The sequence below is a fragment of the Ostrea edulis genome, chromosome 1, assembly GCF_947568905.1.
Source record: "Ostrea edulis chromosome 1, xbOstEdul1.1, whole genome shotgun sequence".
In the NCBI taxonomy this organism is placed as follows: Eukaryota; Metazoa; Mollusca; class Bivalvia; order Ostreida; family Ostreidae; genus Ostrea; species Ostrea edulis.
In genome coordinates, this window is record NC_079164.1 from 83910828 (window position 1) to 83932394 (window position 21567).

The 21567-nt window shown below is 36.4% G+C and overlaps 1 long non-coding RNA gene across 1 annotated transcript; it reads right to left on the bottom strand.

Annotated features, from left to right (window-relative positions):
• Nucleotides 1-12808: 12808 nt before the first annotated feature.
• Nucleotides 12809-18064, bottom strand: LOC130054281 (uncharacterized). The gene is made up of 2 exons (XR_008802585.1): nt 13224-18064; nt 12809-13134 (listed from the first exon to the last, which is right to left on the bottom strand). It is a non-coding gene; the product is annotated as an uncharacterized LOC130054281 (long non-coding RNA).
• Nucleotides 18065-21567: the final 3503 nt, after the last annotated feature.

The window sequence follows — 21567 nt, forward strand, 5'->3', positions numbered from 1 at the left end:
GAGTTATCCGTAGTCAAAATCAGTGTGCCAAGAACGACCTAACAATAGGTATGAAACACGTCAGACAACATTTAACCCAATGATTGGTTGTATTGGCAAACCAGATTGTTAAAGTAATTTTTTGAATGACTGGTCAATATGAATACATCTTTTTATTGGGGCATTTCATTATCAATAGGCGGTTAAGATTCTCTTTTTTAATCAAGCAAATCCCACACCTGTTACCTTAAAACCTGGGATTTTATTTTTAGTGCAAAAATTTGCGTTATTTACAATGGCGTTATGGTGTTAATTGCGTATTATATACCGTTTTGATATATAGATAATTGGCATTTTAGTGCTTTTGGAAAGAAATATATTACTTTTACATGCATGTTTGATTAAAAATTTATAGAGCATATGTCACCATCACTTCAAAATATCTTGTTAATGTATGAAGTTACCTTAAATAATTCAAAATCAATTATTGAACTAGCAAAACAGAAAAGTAAAATGTGATTCATGACAATATGAAAACAAGCAATATGCATGACAAATGTGCAACCTATTTCTGATGACTGCTTAATCTGTTTCATATTGTACAATTTGCAAAATACTGGATACAAAAAAAATACCGATTACAAAAACAAACTGTCTCAAGTGATGACATATTTGTAAAAAAAAAATTAAAGAATGATATGTTCATATGAATACAGGAAACTAAAAATTAAGTTTTGTATCAGAGAAACTTTATCTAAATACAGCATATTAAAGCAGCTTTTACGGGAAACTGCAAATTTTATTCACTAACGTTGTTCTGAAATAAATTAACACTATCACAGGTAGCATGTATAGAGGAAATTAAATTTTGTAACTTTATCTGAATACATGGATATTCCTTATAGGAGATATGAGATCGATCACTGTTCATTATCCTCACTTTTCATCGTACTGTAAGACATTTTCTTCTACAGACCCTTGCTCAGGACAACTGAACTTTGATATTGTAAGCCTTTTGACACCCTGTCCTAATGCCAATCAGCAAACAAGATATACTCTGCATACTCTCTGGGCTACATGGTAATTTTTACTTCGCCTCGCTCCGTCATTATTAAAGACTTAAATGATTTAACTAGGTATATCATTGGTTGAGTTTATTTGCTGGACTTCCTACAGTCAGTAATATCATATATATATAATAATGCCTTGTCGGATTAAAATAATAAACTCTTAACAAACATCATTGTGGATTGTGGTGTCCGTGTGGTGGAGAGCTCTAAAACTATATACATGTATTTCGTATAATTCCTACATTTTCATACCTAGTGAATGTTCAGTGTTTTGATTCTTTGAAATGAACGATAAAATCGATACAGATCAGGATGATGAAACTGGCAAACTTCCCGCTTTATATACTTTCTCAAAATGGTCATGTGACCGAGAGAAAAAACCCAATGAATAATTGTCCTTTGTAGAGCGTATCCACACAAAATATAGGAAAATACATAATGTCAAAGTGTCCTATTTCTGTTCAGCGAATTATAATCAAAGTTATTATGATTGCATACAAACATAAGTCAAAATAATTCTTTATAATAAAACTGACAACTACAATCCTATACGTAGGAATACAGAACAACAATATGTAAATTGTACATTACGCCATCACAATAAGTTCAAGGTAGTTTTTTCACTGAAGTTGCAAATAATCTAGATCACATGTATAAAACAAATGAAGTAGAAATACGAAATTCAAATATCTAAATAATCGGAAAATTCTACTATTGATTATAAGATGGTATATCTATAAAGAAAATATCACGTGATGCATTCTTTCGCAAGCAAGATGGCAGGCGACTAACTTTCAACATGCAATAGTACCGTAGAGTAAGTTACGTAATTTACTATCGTAATACTTGATTTCACTTTGAGTTATCGATATAATTTACATCAACACATCTGTCTTAGATTGTAGTTTTACCAAATACATGTACCTTACATACCAAACAATGTATGCTATATAGATGATTGTTTACATACACATGTCAACAATATTGAAAGTAACAATGAACGAATAATATGCTAAAAATGAAATAGAACATCAAGATAGCTTATATAATCAATACCAAACATGATAACAAGATACTGCACTACTAGCCACTAATGTACATGCACATGGGATCATCATAAATATATGTGCAATTAATATAAACATTATATAAAAATCCACCCCAAACCAGGACGACGATAGGAGAAGGGGGGTTGATTTTAATCAGACTGACCCCAAACCTTATAGTGTACAAATAATTGAAACTCATGAATAATTAATATTACATCATTACTTTTTCCTCACTTTAAAAATAAAATTCTCCTGAATTTACACGTCAAGTCGAAGTCCAACACCGTCGTCATCTATTTTCCTCAGTAATTCGTCAAAACTCTGATCACGGTCTTTGAAGGAACTGTCGGTCATCTTTAATAATTCGTCGCAGTCTTTGTTGTTATGTCCACGCACGATATCTCTCAAGGTGGCAAGGTAGCGAAAAGGTAGTACTGTGCTTTGATGTGGACGCCATTCATTTTTGAGATTTTCGATCTTGGTAGTGCCAGGAAACTGTACCTCGTTCGTAGATCTTCTTTCGATAGGGGTGTTGTTTCCCAGAAGATAGCTCCGCTGCGACACAATGTACTCCCAGTGAAGAGTCTTATTCTCAGGGGTTATGGATATCCAGTTTTAGAGGGGATCACTTCAACTCCAAGGGAATCTTAGTTATGGTTATGAATTCGTCTGTTAACCATTCTCTTTGGAGTGGAAAGAGGAAAAGGCAATCTTTCCTGAAAAATTCTGTTGCTCTCTTTTCACTATCTGTCTGTTTTATCTTCTTCTCTTCTCCACCCGACTTATCTTCTGCTTCCCTTCCTGGCTTGTCAATCTTGGGTTCTTCTCCAAGCTCATCTTCTTCCCTTCCTGCTCATCCTGGTCTCGGTGGATTCCTGATGTGTCTCTCTTCCAGGCTCTTCATTTTTTTCTTCAGTTAGGATAAAGCTAGATGTCGATGGACAACCCAGAGGGAAAGTGGTGTCCTTTCAGGAACATTACTGAGTCGTGGGGCTTTTCTTTGCCACCAGTCAACATTTGCTTTCGAAATGCTTTACAAGAACCTTTCCTCAACAGTTTTGAAACAATGGCCGGAGTGTCGCTCCTGCTTTCAACATCATAAATACTGGCTTCTGATGGCTTACGCAGTGTTGAGGTGGATTTTGTCCACAATCTCCCCATTTCTTAGGACTTCATCGCTGAGCTCGGCCCTGTACCACTGTATTCCATTCCCCAGCTCCAATGTGAAATAAGCTCTAGTCACCCAAGCCCCGATACTGAAATCTACGAGCTTTAAGTATTCCATGACACTGGGCCTACTTGGGCTATATCCCCTCTTCTGTGGCTGAGATGGTCTTCGTGCACTCATGATATGCTCCTTCCACCCTTCCTCCTACTCCTCAATTGATCTAGATGACTTGTTCCACATGGCTACAACATTGGTTACCTCTATCCTGGCATTCATTGGCTCTGTTGATTCTGCTGGGCTCGGATGGATGACGGTCTTATGTATCTCCGGGTGTTCCTAAGCATTAACTCCAGGCGGAACCTGTGATGCTGTATGATATCGTTGAGATCTACCATCCGCCTAAATACTCGTTGTGCGAGACATCAAACACAGAGGACTATTAACATCATATGAGGGGAGGCTGCAAGGTGGTTCTCCAACTCTCTCCAGTTCCTAAATACCTTGTAACATAAGCTACATTCGACGTCTCTGTCGGCAGGTCGCATAGTTAGATCTAGAGATTCAAAACATTTAAGATTAGTTGTAAATCACTTTGTAATTAGTGTCAGAAATGACCTTGCTTAAGAGAATTCTAAGAAAAAGTCCATCCTCCATCCCTGTAAATAATCAAGTTATAAGCCACCTCCTCCCAACGATATTTTACATAATGCCTTAACATATATGTTTCTGTCAGTCAGTCATGTCTAATTGTTTGTTATTCCTTGCAGGTTTCTAATGATACCCCACTCAGAATGATCATCTGATTTTAAATAATTTCATTCCAGTTGTTGAATAGAACCAACGGATATCATGGATTTCCAAAATACATTCCGGTCCAGCCCTTAACTGTTCATTTTCACAGCCCGGTCTTAACCTAGTTGACTGCTACATTTAACTCTTCACGGTCCCGCCCAGTTCTAGTCAACTGCTACATATATCCAACTCACAGTCCAGTATATTTATCCGGTCCAGCCCTAGTAAACTGCTACACTATGTGCAATAACAGCAGAGACCATTTCCTGTCTACACATTCATCATTCACATGTGTCTGTCAATTAAAGAAATTTTTAAGGGAAATCCTATGTACTTCAATGAATCTTAAACTTACTATAAGATTTTCATCATGGTGCATACTTGTTGAACAAACTGAGGACAGTTCTTGCCATTATACAGCATCAGTCGGTCAAGGTGGTACACCTTATAAAGTTGCTTCATAGACCTCTTCACAATTTAGTACAAACACCAACTTTTCTGAATCCATCGTGCAAACACACATGTTGTCCAACTGCCAAAGAGCGTTTCTTGGCTCTCAAATTACAGTACCGCTTCTGATATGTAGAACTTTGTTGCAAGTTAATTCTGGCATATTGATGAACTTTAGACAAGTTTGACTGTAAATCTGCATCATAGTTATCTTTTTCAGGACATACATCATATGACCCTTCCTTTGGACGGGGTAGAATTTCTTCCATAGGCATCACTGTGTTTCGACCTAAGACCATTTCATTAGGTGTTTGCCAGTACTAGCATGCACAGATGCTCGGTACACCATAAGAACTTGTGGAAGATATTTGTCCCATATTTTTTTTATTGTGTCTCAAAAATATCGCATGAAGTAATCTGCTATCTATAAACAAAATTAAAATGTTCCTCAAATTTATTCCCAATTGTATAAAATAAAAAGGTGAAGATAACGAGCAGTGATCAATCTCATAAATCCCACAAGCAATATAAAACAGATAGTTGGACAAACACGGACCCCTGGACACACCAGAGGTGGGATCAGATGCCTAGGAGGAGTAAGCATCCTCTGTCGACCGGTCACACCCGCCGTAAGCCCTACATCTTGATCAGGTAAACGGGGTTATCCTTAGTCAAAATCAGTGCGTCATGACGGTCTAACAATCGGTATGAAGCACGTCAGACAGCATTTGACCCAATGATAGGTTGTATTGGCAAACTAGAGCGTTATAACAACCATAGAATTTGCGAAATGTTGACTTTATACAAGACTGTTGAAACCCCTGTACCATCAACTTGTTTGTCAGTAGCATGCCTCGATTTAAAAACTGGTCATACGCAGAAGAAGATCTTCCGTATCGAATGAGTTGAGAGATATAAACTCCATATTCAGGTGATAATGGAACATTGCTACAAAAATATGAGAAGTTGACGATAGAGAAGCTGAAATCATCCCGTTTGTCATTAAGTTGAGTTGTTAGTTTGCCGTTGATATTTACTTTCAATAAAATATCTTAAGTATGAAGCAGAAATGGACGACTCCGTGATGTCTTTAATTTCGAGCTCGCAGGGATATATCAAATCGACATATAAATGAAAGTTATTATTGTTCATAGATAAAACGTTGTAGGTATAATTAAATGTCGAATTGATGGCCACAGCAAGAGATTTTTTCTTCTCACGTAGAAGTTTCTGAATACATTCTGCTTCATGGGAATATAAAAACAGGTCAACTAACAAAGGATCACAATTCGTGCCCATGGGAATTCCAACAGATTGTCGGAAGACCCGATCACCAAAGACCATGAAGATATTGTCAATGAAGAAATCTAGCATATTTTTTATTTCAACTTCAGAATACTTATGCGTGGAATCAGAGTGGTGTTTAACAAAGTAATTGTTTGGATGATTGATCACCAGATATAAATATTTGCGTTTTCCAGTTTTGTTGAAGAAGCAACTATCTATGATGTCAAAAAATCTAGTCTTTAATTTATCGTGAGGAATTGTCGTGTAAAGTGTTGAAAAGTCATAGGTCTTGATGTTGTTGATCTGAGAAAACTTTTGCGATTTCAAGTTAACAAAAAGTTCTTTTAGAATATTTTAGAATCCACATTTGATTTACACCACTTCTGCACTAATTGTCGTATATCGTCACCCACTTCAGCTATAGTTTTCCCCAGATATCCGCCTGCACATTTCAAGTTTTGAACAGTTGAAAGCCATCCATTTTTGTGTTTAAAACATTCAAATCGTTGGACCATATGCTGTACCAGTGTGGCGAAAGTACGCCTTTCTTCTGGAATCAAACTCATATAAAATGTCCTAGCTTGTCAACGTAAGATAGCAGTTATGGAAAGAAGATTTGTTCTTTCGTTCCATTGAACCAATTCAGAACAATCCTGAAAGTGAGAAAAATATTCCTACCAACTGTCTTTTCCACAGTGTAGAATAGCGATCCGGGTAAAATCGGGAGTTTATTTTTCTTTTATGTGACGTTTTAGAGGCATTTCGTTGGTATATTTAAAGGGAGGGTGTTGATCCAAAATTACATGATTTGGCTCTGTCAATCCTTGAAAATATAACTTTCTATTTACGGAACAAAACTTAGGCCGAACTTTAATTAGAAATTATTTTATTAATTTCCATATCGCGTTTTGTGCAGGAAACAGCACGAGCGCAATTATATGCATTGAAACCGGATGCGGTATGGCAGAAATACCTAGTTTTGATAGAAATTCTTAACTTTATTTGATATTTTTTTATGGGACCCAACCTTGAACCACGATGATATTTTATACACAGTTAAATTGTAATCTGAGTAATATCATGTATGAGTTTCGTGTTGGTTCACGAGTGGTGTGTCAGTTACCAGTCTTGGTATGGAACATTGAATATTAAAACAAAACACAAAAATTTGGGTGGCTTGGGCGACCAACAGAGACAAGAGATCAGACATGCTCTATTTAAGACACACACACACACACTCTCTCTCTCTCTCTCTCTCTCTGAGGGTATCTGTTATGCCCCATCACTTACACTTCATGAAAAAAGTATGTGTACTGACCATCTCCTGCTCGGGCTTCGGTCACAAAGTGATACATCCAGTAATCTATCATTTGAAACAATCTAAAAGACACAGGAAAAGTTTTATATCACTATCAGCATATCTGATCCGTTTTGTTGATCTCCCAAATAGTCTGTTTTCAAGATCATTTTCAGAAATGATATCGAGGAAACTCATGGAAGTATTTTTTATCATGCCCAAAAATGTCCAAAAGAATATTTTTAGTACGTTCTTAGCTTAATTTGAAAAGACATGGCAGACACTCTTGAAACATGAAGATTCGAAAAACCTAATAATACTTGAAAACTACTTACTCACTGTGCACCCTCACCTGGCTGTTGAATACAGGTAAGCTCCCCTTGAGGGCACTAATCATCAAACCCAGCCAATACAAACTTATACCAATGAAGATAAATGCTGATGATCTTGATTAAAGGGGAAAATACGGAAGGGTTATGATAAACTGAATAGAGACCACAAAGAGTTTTCATTTCTCGTGTGAAACATGTACTGAGTAGGTTGTTAAACTTTTTTCTCGCCACTCGATTTGGTCCCTCGCTTTACTCGGAACCGAATCTCTTGGTTTACCAACATATACATAGTCCCCTACCGGTCGCAAAAACTATTGGACCGCAACAACAATCAAAGTTCATTACCAGGTAGGTAAGTTATGGTAAAGTGGAAAATTAACGGACCAGGATAGGAATGGTTGGAAATCAACTAATATTCAAGTAGAGACTAGACCAGGAAAAAAGACAAAGAGCGAAGGGCAATAAGCTGCCACAAGTGCTCAACATATTTTTTAATATTTCAAACAAATTAAATGTTTAGAAGTTTAATATTGCATTGAAATACAAGTTTTTGTCTTCTCAATAGTGATCTAATCAATTTTATTTTTACATTGGTAACCAAGATATCCCAGATTAAATTCGTCATATTTCCCTGTCAAAACAACATTATCATGATGAAATTTAGAATATATCCGCAGCAAAACAACGGGATGAAATTTAAACAGAAGAACAAAAGTTAATGTATAAATCTCTCATAAAAATATCTTTCCGTTGTTTTCACGCGAACATCACAAAATTTTAAAAAGTTGTCGATTTTTTAACACGCGAATTGCCCGGTTCGGTTTTTCCTTTTATAAAACAACACAAGCAGTTCTAAGCAGACGTCAAGTGTAAACAAAGTACATGTATGTGACACAAGCAATGACAACGAGATCGAAGGAAGTTAACAATTAAAATCCAATACAGAGAAACTGCTAATTAGGTTTAGGTCTTTAACCAAGTCATTGAACTGTGAAATGTGGGTGATCATGAATAATTTAGCTACATATACATTGTTGTATCACCATGCTATACTAGACAACATTTCTAACTTCCCACCTAAGTTTTTTTCACCCACTGGTTTTACTTTCTATCATTTTGACATAGGTTTTGATTGGTTTTAAGGATAACATCTTCAAAAGAAGTGAAGTTCTCATCAATCTTCATTTATTGAAACATTCAATTAAAAACACGAAAACTTAACGGCACCCTAAATTTGGAAATTCTCCACAATCAATACCGTGTGTCTCCCCCATTCATTCGAATACATGTAACTGTCTGACACTTGCACACTTGTATTGAGGTCACGTAATTGTGTATAACCCTTTGTGGAATGCTATTCCAAGTGCTAATGGGGTCTCTCTGAAGCTCTGTCAGATTCTGCGGCTGGGGAAGCTGTCTTACTCGCTTGTCTATCTCGTCCCTTAAAACATTGTTGTGACGTCAGTTCATTGTTTTGACAGTACTTTATTTTTCATACTGTACTGAACATAGTCCAGTATTATTAAGAGCAGTCCAGTATTATTAAGAGCAGGCCAATATTATGAGAAATACTGGACTGACAGTAAAACCAGGAACAAAGACCACTCTTTGTTGTTCGAGAAAACATATTTATTATTTATCAAATACAATATTCAAGGCATGAAATATTCCAGTAAATTATACGAAATGAGTGTTTCTTGAATAATCCGATATAATCCGGATATGAAATCGTTAAGGCACCACAGTTATAAATCCATGTCACAATCATTAACACATGCACATTAAAGTCGCAAATTCACTGTTACATCCCCGGCAGTGATGTTTATTTCTTTTCTCGATCCAAAGGAAACACTTTCATTGAGCTTCACTTTTTTCGGCTCCGGCGGGGACACTGTGGACGGTTTCTGAATTAAATCACTAACACTCTGTAATTGATCATCGGAGGTGCGTTTGTAGTTGCGAATCGCAGATGACCTGACGAATCTTTTATTTGCTCTCAAATGATGCTGCAGTGATATAGTACTCGTTTCCTCCTTATTTCGTACTTCAAGAATAAAGAATTTCAATGCCGAATTCAAATGTTCATTTGACATAGTCAGAAGTTCGCCGTGCCATTTCCGCGCGTTTTCCCAAGAATTAAAGACGCTCACTGCCCAACGTGTCTTGTTAATGGTATTGACAGGTTTGGAGTTCAAAACAAAGTCTTGTACATCGTGTTCCTGAAAAGGCAATGCAAATCGCTCGAAATTGTCCACTTTCTCTATTTCCTGTGAGGCCTGAACTAAGAGGTCATTGTCTGCATCTGATATATCAGAAAAACAGTCACTTTTAAGGTCAAAGTTCAATTTAAAATTTGGTTTCTTCCTTCTTTCTTCCTCTAAATCCAGAATATCATTCAAAATAGCATCAGAATTCTCGTCTGCTAAATCCGAAGTAGTATCGCGAAATTTATTTTGAGTAAGAGGGTAGTCATCATCTGAGTCCATTTCTTCAAGGCACCCGGACTAAATGCTAAAAGAGGGATGTGGCTTCTGTTTTTATACCAGTTATAAGCCTACGTGTCAGTATCATATTATGAGGGTTCCCAGAAAGGAACGTAGGAAATCAATGTTTTGTTTTATCTAAAACATTCTTTCCGAACACCCTTTACGTCCCCTCATTCACCCAAAAAAGAAAACCTGTTTTGTTGAGTACAGTCTTCAGACAATAGAAGCGTTCGAATCGCTTTCCATGAAGAACAAAACCCTGTTTTGAGGAGTACCGTATTATGACAATTGAAATGATGAGCTAACAGTTTTTTGTGAATTAAAGACAAGATTTGACCTTGTGTGCCATTAAAGTTTATGAATTCCTGATATATCAAAATTATTAAAAACAAATCAGAAACGAAAGGTGTAAATATATTTGTCTATACCAATGATTATTTGTACGTGGGTTTTTTTTTTGTGTGTGTGCGTTTAAATGCATTTGTTTTTAGATAGAACAATGTTTTAAGTAAGATACAAGACTCGATGGTCTATTGTGTCAGATACGGGACTGATCACTCGCCGCTACGCGGCTCGTGCCAGTCCCGTATCTGACATAATAGACCATCTTCGTCTTGTATCCCTTACATACATGTTCAATAGGATTGAGGTCTAGACTGTAAGAGAGCTAGTCAATTACACGGATATTGTGACCCTGCAGCATGAAAGTTGAAGACAACGAACAGTGATCAATCTCATAACTCCTATACAAAATAGATAGTTGGGCTAACATGGACCCCTGGACATACCAGAGCATGTGTTGGGTGGTTCTTGTTGTGTGTAGAGTCGCATTATCCTGCATAACGACAATTCCGCAATTTGCCACTGGCTGAAAGACAAGGTTTTGGTACTTTGCTGCATTCAGGTTCTGGTGGATCGGGATCATTGGTGCCTTTGTTTGAAACGATATTCCCGCCCACATCATGACAGAACCACCTGGTTCCCTCACACATGCGTCAATATATCGTTCCCCAATCCTGCGGTAGACACAGGACCGTCTATCTCATCCCCTTAGATTGAATCTTGAATAATCTGTGAAAAGAACTTGTCCATAGTCCGCGCGCGTATACCTCAAATGGCGTCTTGTCCACGCTAATTAAAGTTGTCTATGCCTTGCAGACAATACCAACATTACATAAGGCCTTCTTGCCCACAATCCTCCTTCCCTAAGTCTGTTTCTTACAGTTTGATCACTGAGGGGACTTCCATGTGTTCCCAATGTGTGCCTTGCTTTTGCTCGAACTGTCAAATGTCTGCCACGTAAATGGGTCACTCTTATGTAGCGACCCTGTTAATAGGTTGTTACACGCCGATTTGGGCCGTCGGAGTAGACCCGCTACACTTCCGGTTGCATTGATTTTTCGAATAAGGTTTACGATGGTCTTGTAGCCACTATTGAAATTTCTAGCAAACTCTGAAAATGATCAATTTAATTGACTTTCTAAATTGTTTCCTACACTGCATCTGAAAGTTTTTCGCAAAATATCGAGTTTAATGGGGAAAAAGCGAAATTTATTTCTTTACGTTTTACAATTCGTCATTTTTCGTTGCTTTCCGTAAATACATTTCGCGCGCTTCTTAGTCCATGCACGAGCGTTTTCGCGCTCAGTATGTGTCCTTTGTTAGCTAACCTGTTTTTATATTCATATGAAGCAGAATTTATTCAAAAACTTCTACGTGAGAAAGAAAAAATCTCTCGCTGTGACCTTCAATTCGACTTTTAGATATATCGATGACGTTTTGTCTATTAACAATGATAGCTTTCATTCATATGTCGATTTGATATATCCCTGTGAGCTCGAAATAAAGGACACCACAGAGTCGTCCACTTCTGTTTCATACTTAGATATTTTATTGAAAGTAGACATTAACGGCAAACTGACAACTCAACTGTATGCAAACGGGATGATTTCAGCTTCTCTATCGTCAACTTCCCATATTTATGTAGCAATATTCCATTATCACCTGCATATGGTGTTTATATATCTCAACTGATTCGATATGCAAGAGCTTGTTCTGGGTATAGTCAGTTTTTAAATCGAGGTAAGCTACTGACAAACAAGTTGATGGTACAGGGATTTCAACAGTCTCGATTGAAGTCAGCATTTCGCAAATTCTATGGTCGTTATAACGATCTAGTTCGTCAATACAACCTCGCATTGGGTCAAATGCTGTCTGACGTGTTTCATACCGATTGTTAAGCCGTTCTTGGCACACTGATTTTGACTGCGGATAACTCCGTTTACCTGATCAGGATATGGGGCTCACGGCGGGTGTGACCGGTCAACAGGGGATGCTTACTCCTCCTAGGCACCTGATCCCACCTCTGGTGTGTCCAGGGGTCCGTGTTTGCCCAACTATCTATTGTGTATTGCTTGTAGGAGTTATGAGATTGATCACTGTTCGTTATCTTCACCTTGCATACTAGCCCTGGTCAGTTTTCGGGCAGTGCGAAGTTCGTTACAAGTTACAAAGGAAGTCCGTGTATTGCTGTGCCTTAGCCTTCCCTCCCACCCAATCCATTGTCAGTTTTGAATTCAGTTTTTGTGTGATTTTCAGTTTTGTTGATTTGATGTTCATAAAAAGCGATCTTGTAACGAACGTAACCAACCTACCAACCTTTTTGTGTTTTATTACCAAATATTTACATTTGCAACTGTTTTCTCCTACATAACACTATTACGAGCAATACGTATTTATCCCCGCATAAATCCACTACGGGGTCAACAGAGGTCACAGCTGTGCGTATGAACATTTGTTAAAAGTAGGTAACAGGTACTACTTTTCTAAGGCAATACACATCTAACAATCGCTCTCACTTACTACAGAAATCTATCAATAGATGAAATCAACATCACAAAATGTATTTACGGTTTTATTTGTATTCCAAGCAGTGGACGTTCATCCATAATTGATAAAAGCATTTCTGTAAACAATATTTTACTATTGTATGTCTAAACTTTCGTCTGCTACAACTTCACCCTGGTCATCGGTGAATTGTACCTACTGCTAGACGATGACATTAGGCTTTTGCAAAAAGGTCATTCACAGGATGTATGGCCGATAAGTCGTCAAAGTGCATTAAGACCTACACACACACTGCTTCCGTGCCACAGCAGCCATAGGTGATTGATGTCGGTTTCCAAGTTTATGTTGGGACATCGAAGCGAGGCGTCGTTAAAAACCTATTACAGAAATTTATCGAGTCAAAAGAAGCGTTCAGTGAGCTCATGTTTGTCAACAATTACATATCCAAATCCAAACCGTCCCTTACCTTCGTACAGTTCCACATTCTCTGCGATGTTCAGTTCTTTCCGGAGATTCATCTGAGCTGCGTCCTCTGTTCTGTCTATAAATGATTTGCCTACACCTCACGACTGTCGCCCTGTTCTTCATGCTCCTCCATCTCAGTCTTCTGTTAACTCCGTAATATCCACAGAATATCTTTCAAAGTCGGTCTTCAACGTCTTCACTTTTCAAAAGTGAAAGTGCATCACAACTGTAAGTGTAACATTACGCACCCCCGTTTAAACCATAATTCCCCCCACCCCCTAAAATTAGACATATGGAAGAGTTTTCCATTATATACTCTCGAGTTAATGTATAAGTATAAGTTGATATACTTGCTTTCTAGCGTCTTAATAATTAAAACAGTTCTTCATTTTATGGAACTTTATTTTGTGTTGTCGTCATTTTGAACATCTATGACGCTTCGTTGTGGACGTCAACAATTTGAAATGTATGGAAACGTGTTGTTCACACAATTCAGCAATGTTACCGACCAAAAATGTAAATATAAGAAATAAGGTATCATTTTGAAATATTTATCGGGATATAAATACGGGTTGGTACATGATCAAATTTTCCATAAAGCCCTTCGGGCAATGAACCAAATATGAAATGAATATCTGCAAGCACAACAAAAAACGTTCGTAATCTGATAATTTACGCTATTTTTCTAAGTCCAAGGGCCATAACTTAGTGAAAACATCAACGGACTGAGACGAAATTCGAACTTGATCTATAACTTATTATGGTAAAGCAATGTTTCAAATATCAAATGACTATCTGCAAGCACAACAACAAAAATCCGGAAAACTGATAATTCAAGCTACTTTTTCTGAGTCCAAGGGCCATGATTTAGTGAAAAATCAACGGATCAAAACCAAAATTGAACTTGATCTGTAACTTGTTATGGCAAAACAATGTACCAAATATGAAATAAATATATGCAAGAACAGAGAAAGGGTGCTGGAAACTGATTTGCCGGACAGAGAGGTGGATGGACGGATGGATTGCAAACATTAAGTCCCTTTCGACTTCGTCGTAAGAAACCAACAAAACACTTTAAAGGTTACATCGTTGAGACGGGTTGTTAGCTAATAGGGGTGAGGGACTTGTTGATTCAGTTGCCGGCTCACTTAACTAAGTATATATCTTTTATCAAAACGATTATCCGTATTATTGGTGAGATAGAGAAGGAAAACCTTGTTCAACCACGTCTAATCCCTGTCTTACCTAAGATGTTTTCAGCTTGATTTCTACCAACAAAGTGAGGAGCTACAGTGACTGCGATCTTTATATGCATGTACTAACTAGACTGATTTTGATTGGATGATAACCTTTCTTGGTTCTCATTTGCATAAAAGAGTTCTAACATATTAATCTGAATTTTGCCTGATTATCACACATAAAACCATGTATCCTAACGCGAAGCAAGAAAGCATTTATTTATGTAATTTTTGAATATGGAAAAGACAGTCATTTAAAGATACCATGTGATTAGTACAAATTATCAAAAATACTTTAAATTATTTTTGACATTATTACATAAACTATGTGCATACCCCGCAAGGCTATCGATTGCCGAAATATGGGGGCGACGTCAATATGTGCCGAGACCATCATAAGGGTATGTACACATCATCGCCGACGACAATATGTACCGGTCGACCACATGTACCGTCACAGGAACCGTTTTACCCTACTCTTAATTTTGCATTCTTTATAGGATTTATTAGATTGATCACTGTTCGTTATCTTCACTTTTCCATGAATAAATCTGTTTACATGCAGACCTTTCAAACATTTTGCTGAGAGTTCATTTTCGATATTTTACAGGGATAGGGAAGGGTTGTCACGATAAGTGCACTTACTACGGAAAGATACTCTAGCAGTAAATATTTATGATTTAATGTGCTAAATGTTTCATTTTGTTACGCGTGAAAAGGACCTAATTCACATAAAGCAGAGATAATGTTCTATCTGTAATATCTGAAAAATCGAAGATAATCCATAGGAGTGAACAATTGTCTAGGCGCCAAAACGAGTACTTCATGTAATACCATTTAAACACACCAATGCCATTATATTTACATTCCATTGCATCATTATCATTAAACTACATTGCAAACGTTGTGTTTTATTCAACGATATCTACCGTCATTTTACCAATGTTCTGTTAGGCTGTTTCTTCAGTGACCCGACCTTTGAAATTGACATACAAGTTGCTGTCCTTTAAAAAGGGACCGTAAACCGTGGATCATATGCCACGTGTTTCTAAAAAAAAAGATACCAGTACAAGCTGTAACTGACGGTATTTTTTCAACTATCCAATCATGCACCAAATAACACGTATCGGTATAACTAATATCTGAAGAAAAATTCAGCAAAATAAACAAGGGAATATTGTTTGAGAGCATACCTACAATAAGGGTTTCATATAAACCGCCATTGCGTCGTATACACGGACATGGGGACGATGATTGCCGAACATTAATCGGGTTGCTGAGACCGAGGTCATATAAAAAGACGGAAACTGACGTGAATAACTACACGTGTCGTTTGTTTTAAAATACTACATCGTTTCATGAATGACAAGAAGTACTATAAGAAAATAATAATTACGTAACTGTGCCACTCAAATGAAATTTTGATAGTGAATATTTATGGAGCGCCAAATTAACATAAACTCAAATAATTGAAGATATCTTTAATTATTTGAAAATATCATCAATTCAATTGTTGCTCTCTTTAATTGAATTAATTCGCGCATTAAATCAATTATTGCTCTCATCAAATGAATTAATGCGCGCTTCAATTCAATTATTGCTGTCATCAATTGAATTAATGCGCTCATCAATTGAATTAATGAGAGCAATAATTGATTTAATGCGCGCATTAATTCAATTATTGCTCTCTTCAATTCAATTGATGCGTGCATTAATTCAATTAATGAGAGCAATAATAGATTTGATGCGCGCATTAATTCAATTATTGCTCTCTTCAATTCATTTAATGAGAGCATCAATTTAGTAGAAATATTGCTCGCAATAATTAAGTTAGAGCTTGGATTAAATTATTTGATGATCTCTTTAATTCAATTGAAGATATCTTTAAATCATTTACAATGCTTTTGTATAAGGAATTAATGCGCGCATCAATTCTTTTAAAGAGAGCAACAATTCAATTAAAGATATCATTAATTCAATTGTGGATATGTTGAATTGAAGATATCTTTAATTATATAGTTGCTCTCTCTAAAAGAATTATTGCTCTCTTCCAATGAATTAAAGATATCATTAATTCAATTGAAGAGAGCAATAATTGAATTAATGCGCGAACTAAATCAATTATTGCTCTCATCAAATGAATTAATGCGCGCATCAATTCAATTATTGCTCTCATCAATTGATTTAATGCGCGCATTATATCAATTATTGCTCTCTTCAATTGAATTGTAGCGCGCATCAATTCAATTGTTGATATCATTAATTCATTTGAAGAGATCATTAATTCAATTGAAGCGCGCATCAATTCAGTTGAAGAATTAATGCTATCAACAATTCAATTAATGCGCGCAATAATTCAGAATTGAAGATATCATTAATTATTTGAAGAGATCTTTAATTCAATTGTTGCGCGCATCAAATGAATTGATGATATCTTCAAATAATTGAAGATATCTTCAATTATTTGAGTTTATGTTAATTTGGCGCTCCATAAATATTTTCTATAAAATTGGCATGTTAAATATTGTTTACAAATCTGACACGTGCTCAGTGCCTCTCTTTCGCCATTTTCCGAACTGCTGACACCCGAAGTCAATGCACATTGGAGATTACGAGCTGGACCGCGTTCAAGAACGTAGCGGCTAGCCTAGCTGCTTGGCTAGATACTTAGGTCTATTGAACGCACTGTATGAATTAACGTTTGTTATTTTTGGCACACTGTTTTTGCCTATAATAGCTCTAAAACTTCATTATTATTTCGGATTTCAAACATTTCGGTTGAGCATCACTGAAGAGACATAATTTGTCGAAATGCGCATCTGGTGCATCAAAACTGGTACCGTATAAGTTTTACATCCCTACGTAGGGCTAGCCTAGCACATCGTTCAAGATCGTAGCGCTACCGAGCCCTACGTAGCCGCTACGATCTTGAACGCAGCCCAGGAATTATACTGACAGGATGACAATAATTCATGAATCGAAATTTTCTGCTGATTTGACGGGTTTAGTGCTTCAAATTCACTCTGATTCCATGAAGTTATATATATTCAAACACAAATATGTTAAATATTTGTTCTTTTATTTTTCAATTTATTCGCCGTTAGTTACAGCTTGTATTACTTTAATGAATACTCTAACTTGGATTAAATATGTGCTGTAAAATAGATTTTTAAAATCTTAAAACTGCTTAAGAGCTGTAATGATATATTTAGACCTAATCATCGTCACAAGCCACGGCTGAAATGTACATGTATACACTCCTCTCGAAAGGGGAGAGGCGCGTACGTTTCAGCCGTGGCTTTTGACGATGAAGCCTAATAGGTATGAAATATTTGTAGCCTTGACATTTAACCATGGAATTAAGAGTCATCATTGTATTGATTGATTGATAGATGTTTTCCGCCACACTCAACAATTTTTCAGTTATCTGTTGGCGCCCAGTTTTTATTGGTGGAAGAGAGAACCCAGATACAATGTACCTGGGAAGAGACCACCGACCTTCCGAAAGTAAACTGGGAAACTTTCTCACTTACCGGCGCGAGCGGGATTCGAACCCGCGCCGACCAGAGGTGAGAGGCCGTGTGATTTTAAACGTGATGCTCTAACCACTCGGCCACGGAGGCCCTTAAAGTTCATATTTATCAGAGGACACAATCTGGTATAAATGAAAAGTTGACGTTTGAGAATTCCATAATGTATCTAATCCAATGATATAAATTTGGCAACAAAATATACCTTAATCCAATGATATAAATCTGGCAACAAAACACCTTAATCCAATGATATAAATCTGGCAACAAAACACCTTAATCCAATGATATAAATCTGGCAACAAAACACCTTAATCCAATGATATAAATCTGGCAACAAAACACCTTAATCCAATGATATAAATCTGGCAACAAAACACCTTAATTCAATGATATAAATCTGGCAACAAATTATTGATCATGATGCTCACGAGTTTGCATGTCGTTTTTCATTTCAAAAGCTCAGTGCAATATCACAAAATGATGCTCATTTTAAGGTATGAGTAACAATACCCTTTGAATGTATTTTTTGTCAATTATTTTATATCAGTATGCTGATTTTGTATTTATAGAAGAAGACAGATTTTTTTGCAAGGTGAAAAGAAAATTGATATTGAAAGGCTATGTAAATATACATTGAGACATTACATTTCATATAACCATTATCAATTGACTGTTTAAGAAAAGAAAATGAACCACAGGCACTTGACGTTTTAAATATCTATAATAAAAAAAATTGTCTTCCTGTAAACATAATATTCACTTGTTTTTTTTATATAATAAATTATACAACTTTTTTATATAATAAAAATTTATATAATAAAAAAATTATCTTCCTGTAAACATAATATTCACAAGTGAATATTATGTTTACAGGAAGATAATTTTTTTTATTATAGATATTTAAAACGTCAAGTGCCTGTGAAATGAACTTGTTTAAAAAGTTTTTCTTACATAGAAATCCTCTACTGAAAGAAACAGAGGTAATATCATTGTTCATATTTTAGATACAAAGTGTTTTAAATGTGATTGTAACTGATGATTAGTCTGTGATATGTCTTTGGTTTAAATGGAAGAGGAGAAAAAAAAAGCACGTCGACTGCTGAACTGTAGATCACAGGTTCGAGTCCAGCAAGGGTTTTGAAGTTTTTTCAGATTGCTTTGTACTAAAACTATATATTTTGATTAAATAAAGAAAATATGAAAGTTTAAAAAAAACAATAAAGCAAAAAACGAAGAAGATCTTGTCACAAGAGATGCTCCTGTACAATATGAAAGCTCTAATATTTACCATTTAGAAGTTATGACCAATATAAAAAAAATTAAAAGTAGGTCAAATGTCAAGGTCAAAATGTTTAGTACCAACGGAAAGGTCTTGTCACAAGGAATACTCATGTGAAATATCAAAGCTCTATCACTTACTGTTCAAAAGTTATAAGCAAGGTTAAAATTTTCAAAACGTAGGTCAAACTCCAAGGTCAAGGTCTCTGGTTCAAAAATGTTGGTACACACAGAAAGGTCTTGTCATAAGGAATACTCAAGTGAAATATCAAAGCTCTATCACTTACTGTTCAAAAGTTATTAGCAAGGTTAAAGTTTCAGACAGAATTACAGACAGGACAAAAACAATATGCCCCCCCCCCCCCCCAAATCTTCGATCTCGGGGGCATTAAAAAACCCAGAAATGTTTGTAAAACATAGGACCCCCCCCCCCTTTTGTGGTGCAAAATTGAATTGAAAAGGGTTATACAAATGCATCATTCAATTGATAGAGTAGTGCCAAACCATCTCTGAGATATTGAGCACACAATGTATTTCTATGTCCAGAGTGGACTCACCATGTAACCTCAAAATCAATTGGGGTCATCTACTCCTCAGGATGTACCAGTGTTTCACATTTGGTGTCAATCAAGCAAATGATTCTTAAACAAGAGATGTTTGTAAAACACATGTGCCCCCATGGTGCAAAATTGAAAAGGGTTATACACACACATCATTTAATTGATAGTAGTATCAACAATTCAAAATATTGAGCAGGCAATATTTTCCTATGTCAAGAGTGGATTGACCAATCAATTGGGGTCATCTACTCCTTACGCTGTACCAGTGTACCAAGTTTGGTGTCAATCAAGCAAATAATTCTTTAAAAAATAGAGGAGACAATATATTACTATGCCCAGTTCAACCACTGACCATGTGACCTCAAAATCAATAGGGGTCATCTTCTTCTGAAGATGTACCAGTTTACCATGTTTGATGTCTGTCAAGCAAAGGGTTCTCAAGATATTGAGCAGACATCATATTCCAATGTCCAGTTTGACCTTTGACCATGTGACCTCAAAATCAATAGGGGTCATCTTCTAAATAAGATATACCAGTGTACCAAGTATGTTTGTCAAGCAAAGGGTTCTCTAGACATTGAGTGGTCAGTATATTCATATGTCCAGTTTGACCCTTGACCTCAAAATCAATAGGGGTCATCTACTCCATAGGATGTACCAGCATACTAAGTTTGATATCTGTCAAGCAACGGGTTCTCAAAATATTGAGCAGACAGTATATTCCTATGTCCAGAGTAGATTGACCCTTGACTTTAAAAACAATAGGGGTCCTCTTCTACACATAACCAACCCACATATGAAATATCATTATGATCAAGTGAAGGGTTCTCAAGATATTGAGCACACATGTGGTCTACCGACAGGTGCAATATGCCCCTCTTCTTTGAAGGGGGCATAAATATATGAGACAATTTGGCCCTTGACTTTTGACCATGTGAACCCAAATTTTATGGGCAGTATTTTTGTTTGTCCATCAAGACCCTTGAAGTTTGACAATTTGACCTATAAATCAATAGGGGTCATCTACTCCTTAGGATGTGCTGGTATGCCATGTTTGATCTGTCAAACAAAAGGTTCTCAAGATATTGAACAGACAGTATCTTCCTACGTCCAGTTTGACCCTTGACCATGTGACCTCAAAAATCAATAGGGATCATCTACTCCTTAGGATGTACCAGTGTACCAAGTTTAATGTCTGTCAAGAAAAGGGATCTCAAGATATTGAGCGGACAGTGTTTTCCTATGTCCAAAGTAGATTGACCTGAAAATCGATAGGGGTCCTCTTCTACTCACAATTAACCCATATATGAAATATCATTATGATCAAGTGAATGGTTCTCAAGATATTGAGTGGCCAACATGTAGTCTACCGACCGACAGGTGCAAAGCAATATGCCCCTCTTCTTTGAAGGGGGGCATAAAAAACCTGTGAATTTAGTCATAATGATGAAAAATGCTAAAACGATCGAGGCTTTATGGCTCATATCATGAAAAGGAGTTATTTCTTTTAAAATCCTCCTCACACCTTGACAACAACAATCAAACTTAGTACACAGTAATCACTATGAGAGATGTTAGTACCAAAATTGTGGAATTCATGGCACCTGGGTAGGGAATCTGGTAGTTTTATGGCTCATATTGTGAAAATGTATCATTTTGGTAGAAGCTTCTCTCAATATCATCGTTACGTAATGAATTTGGTTGTTTGCCAATTAATGTTTGATGTAAAGGAGTTT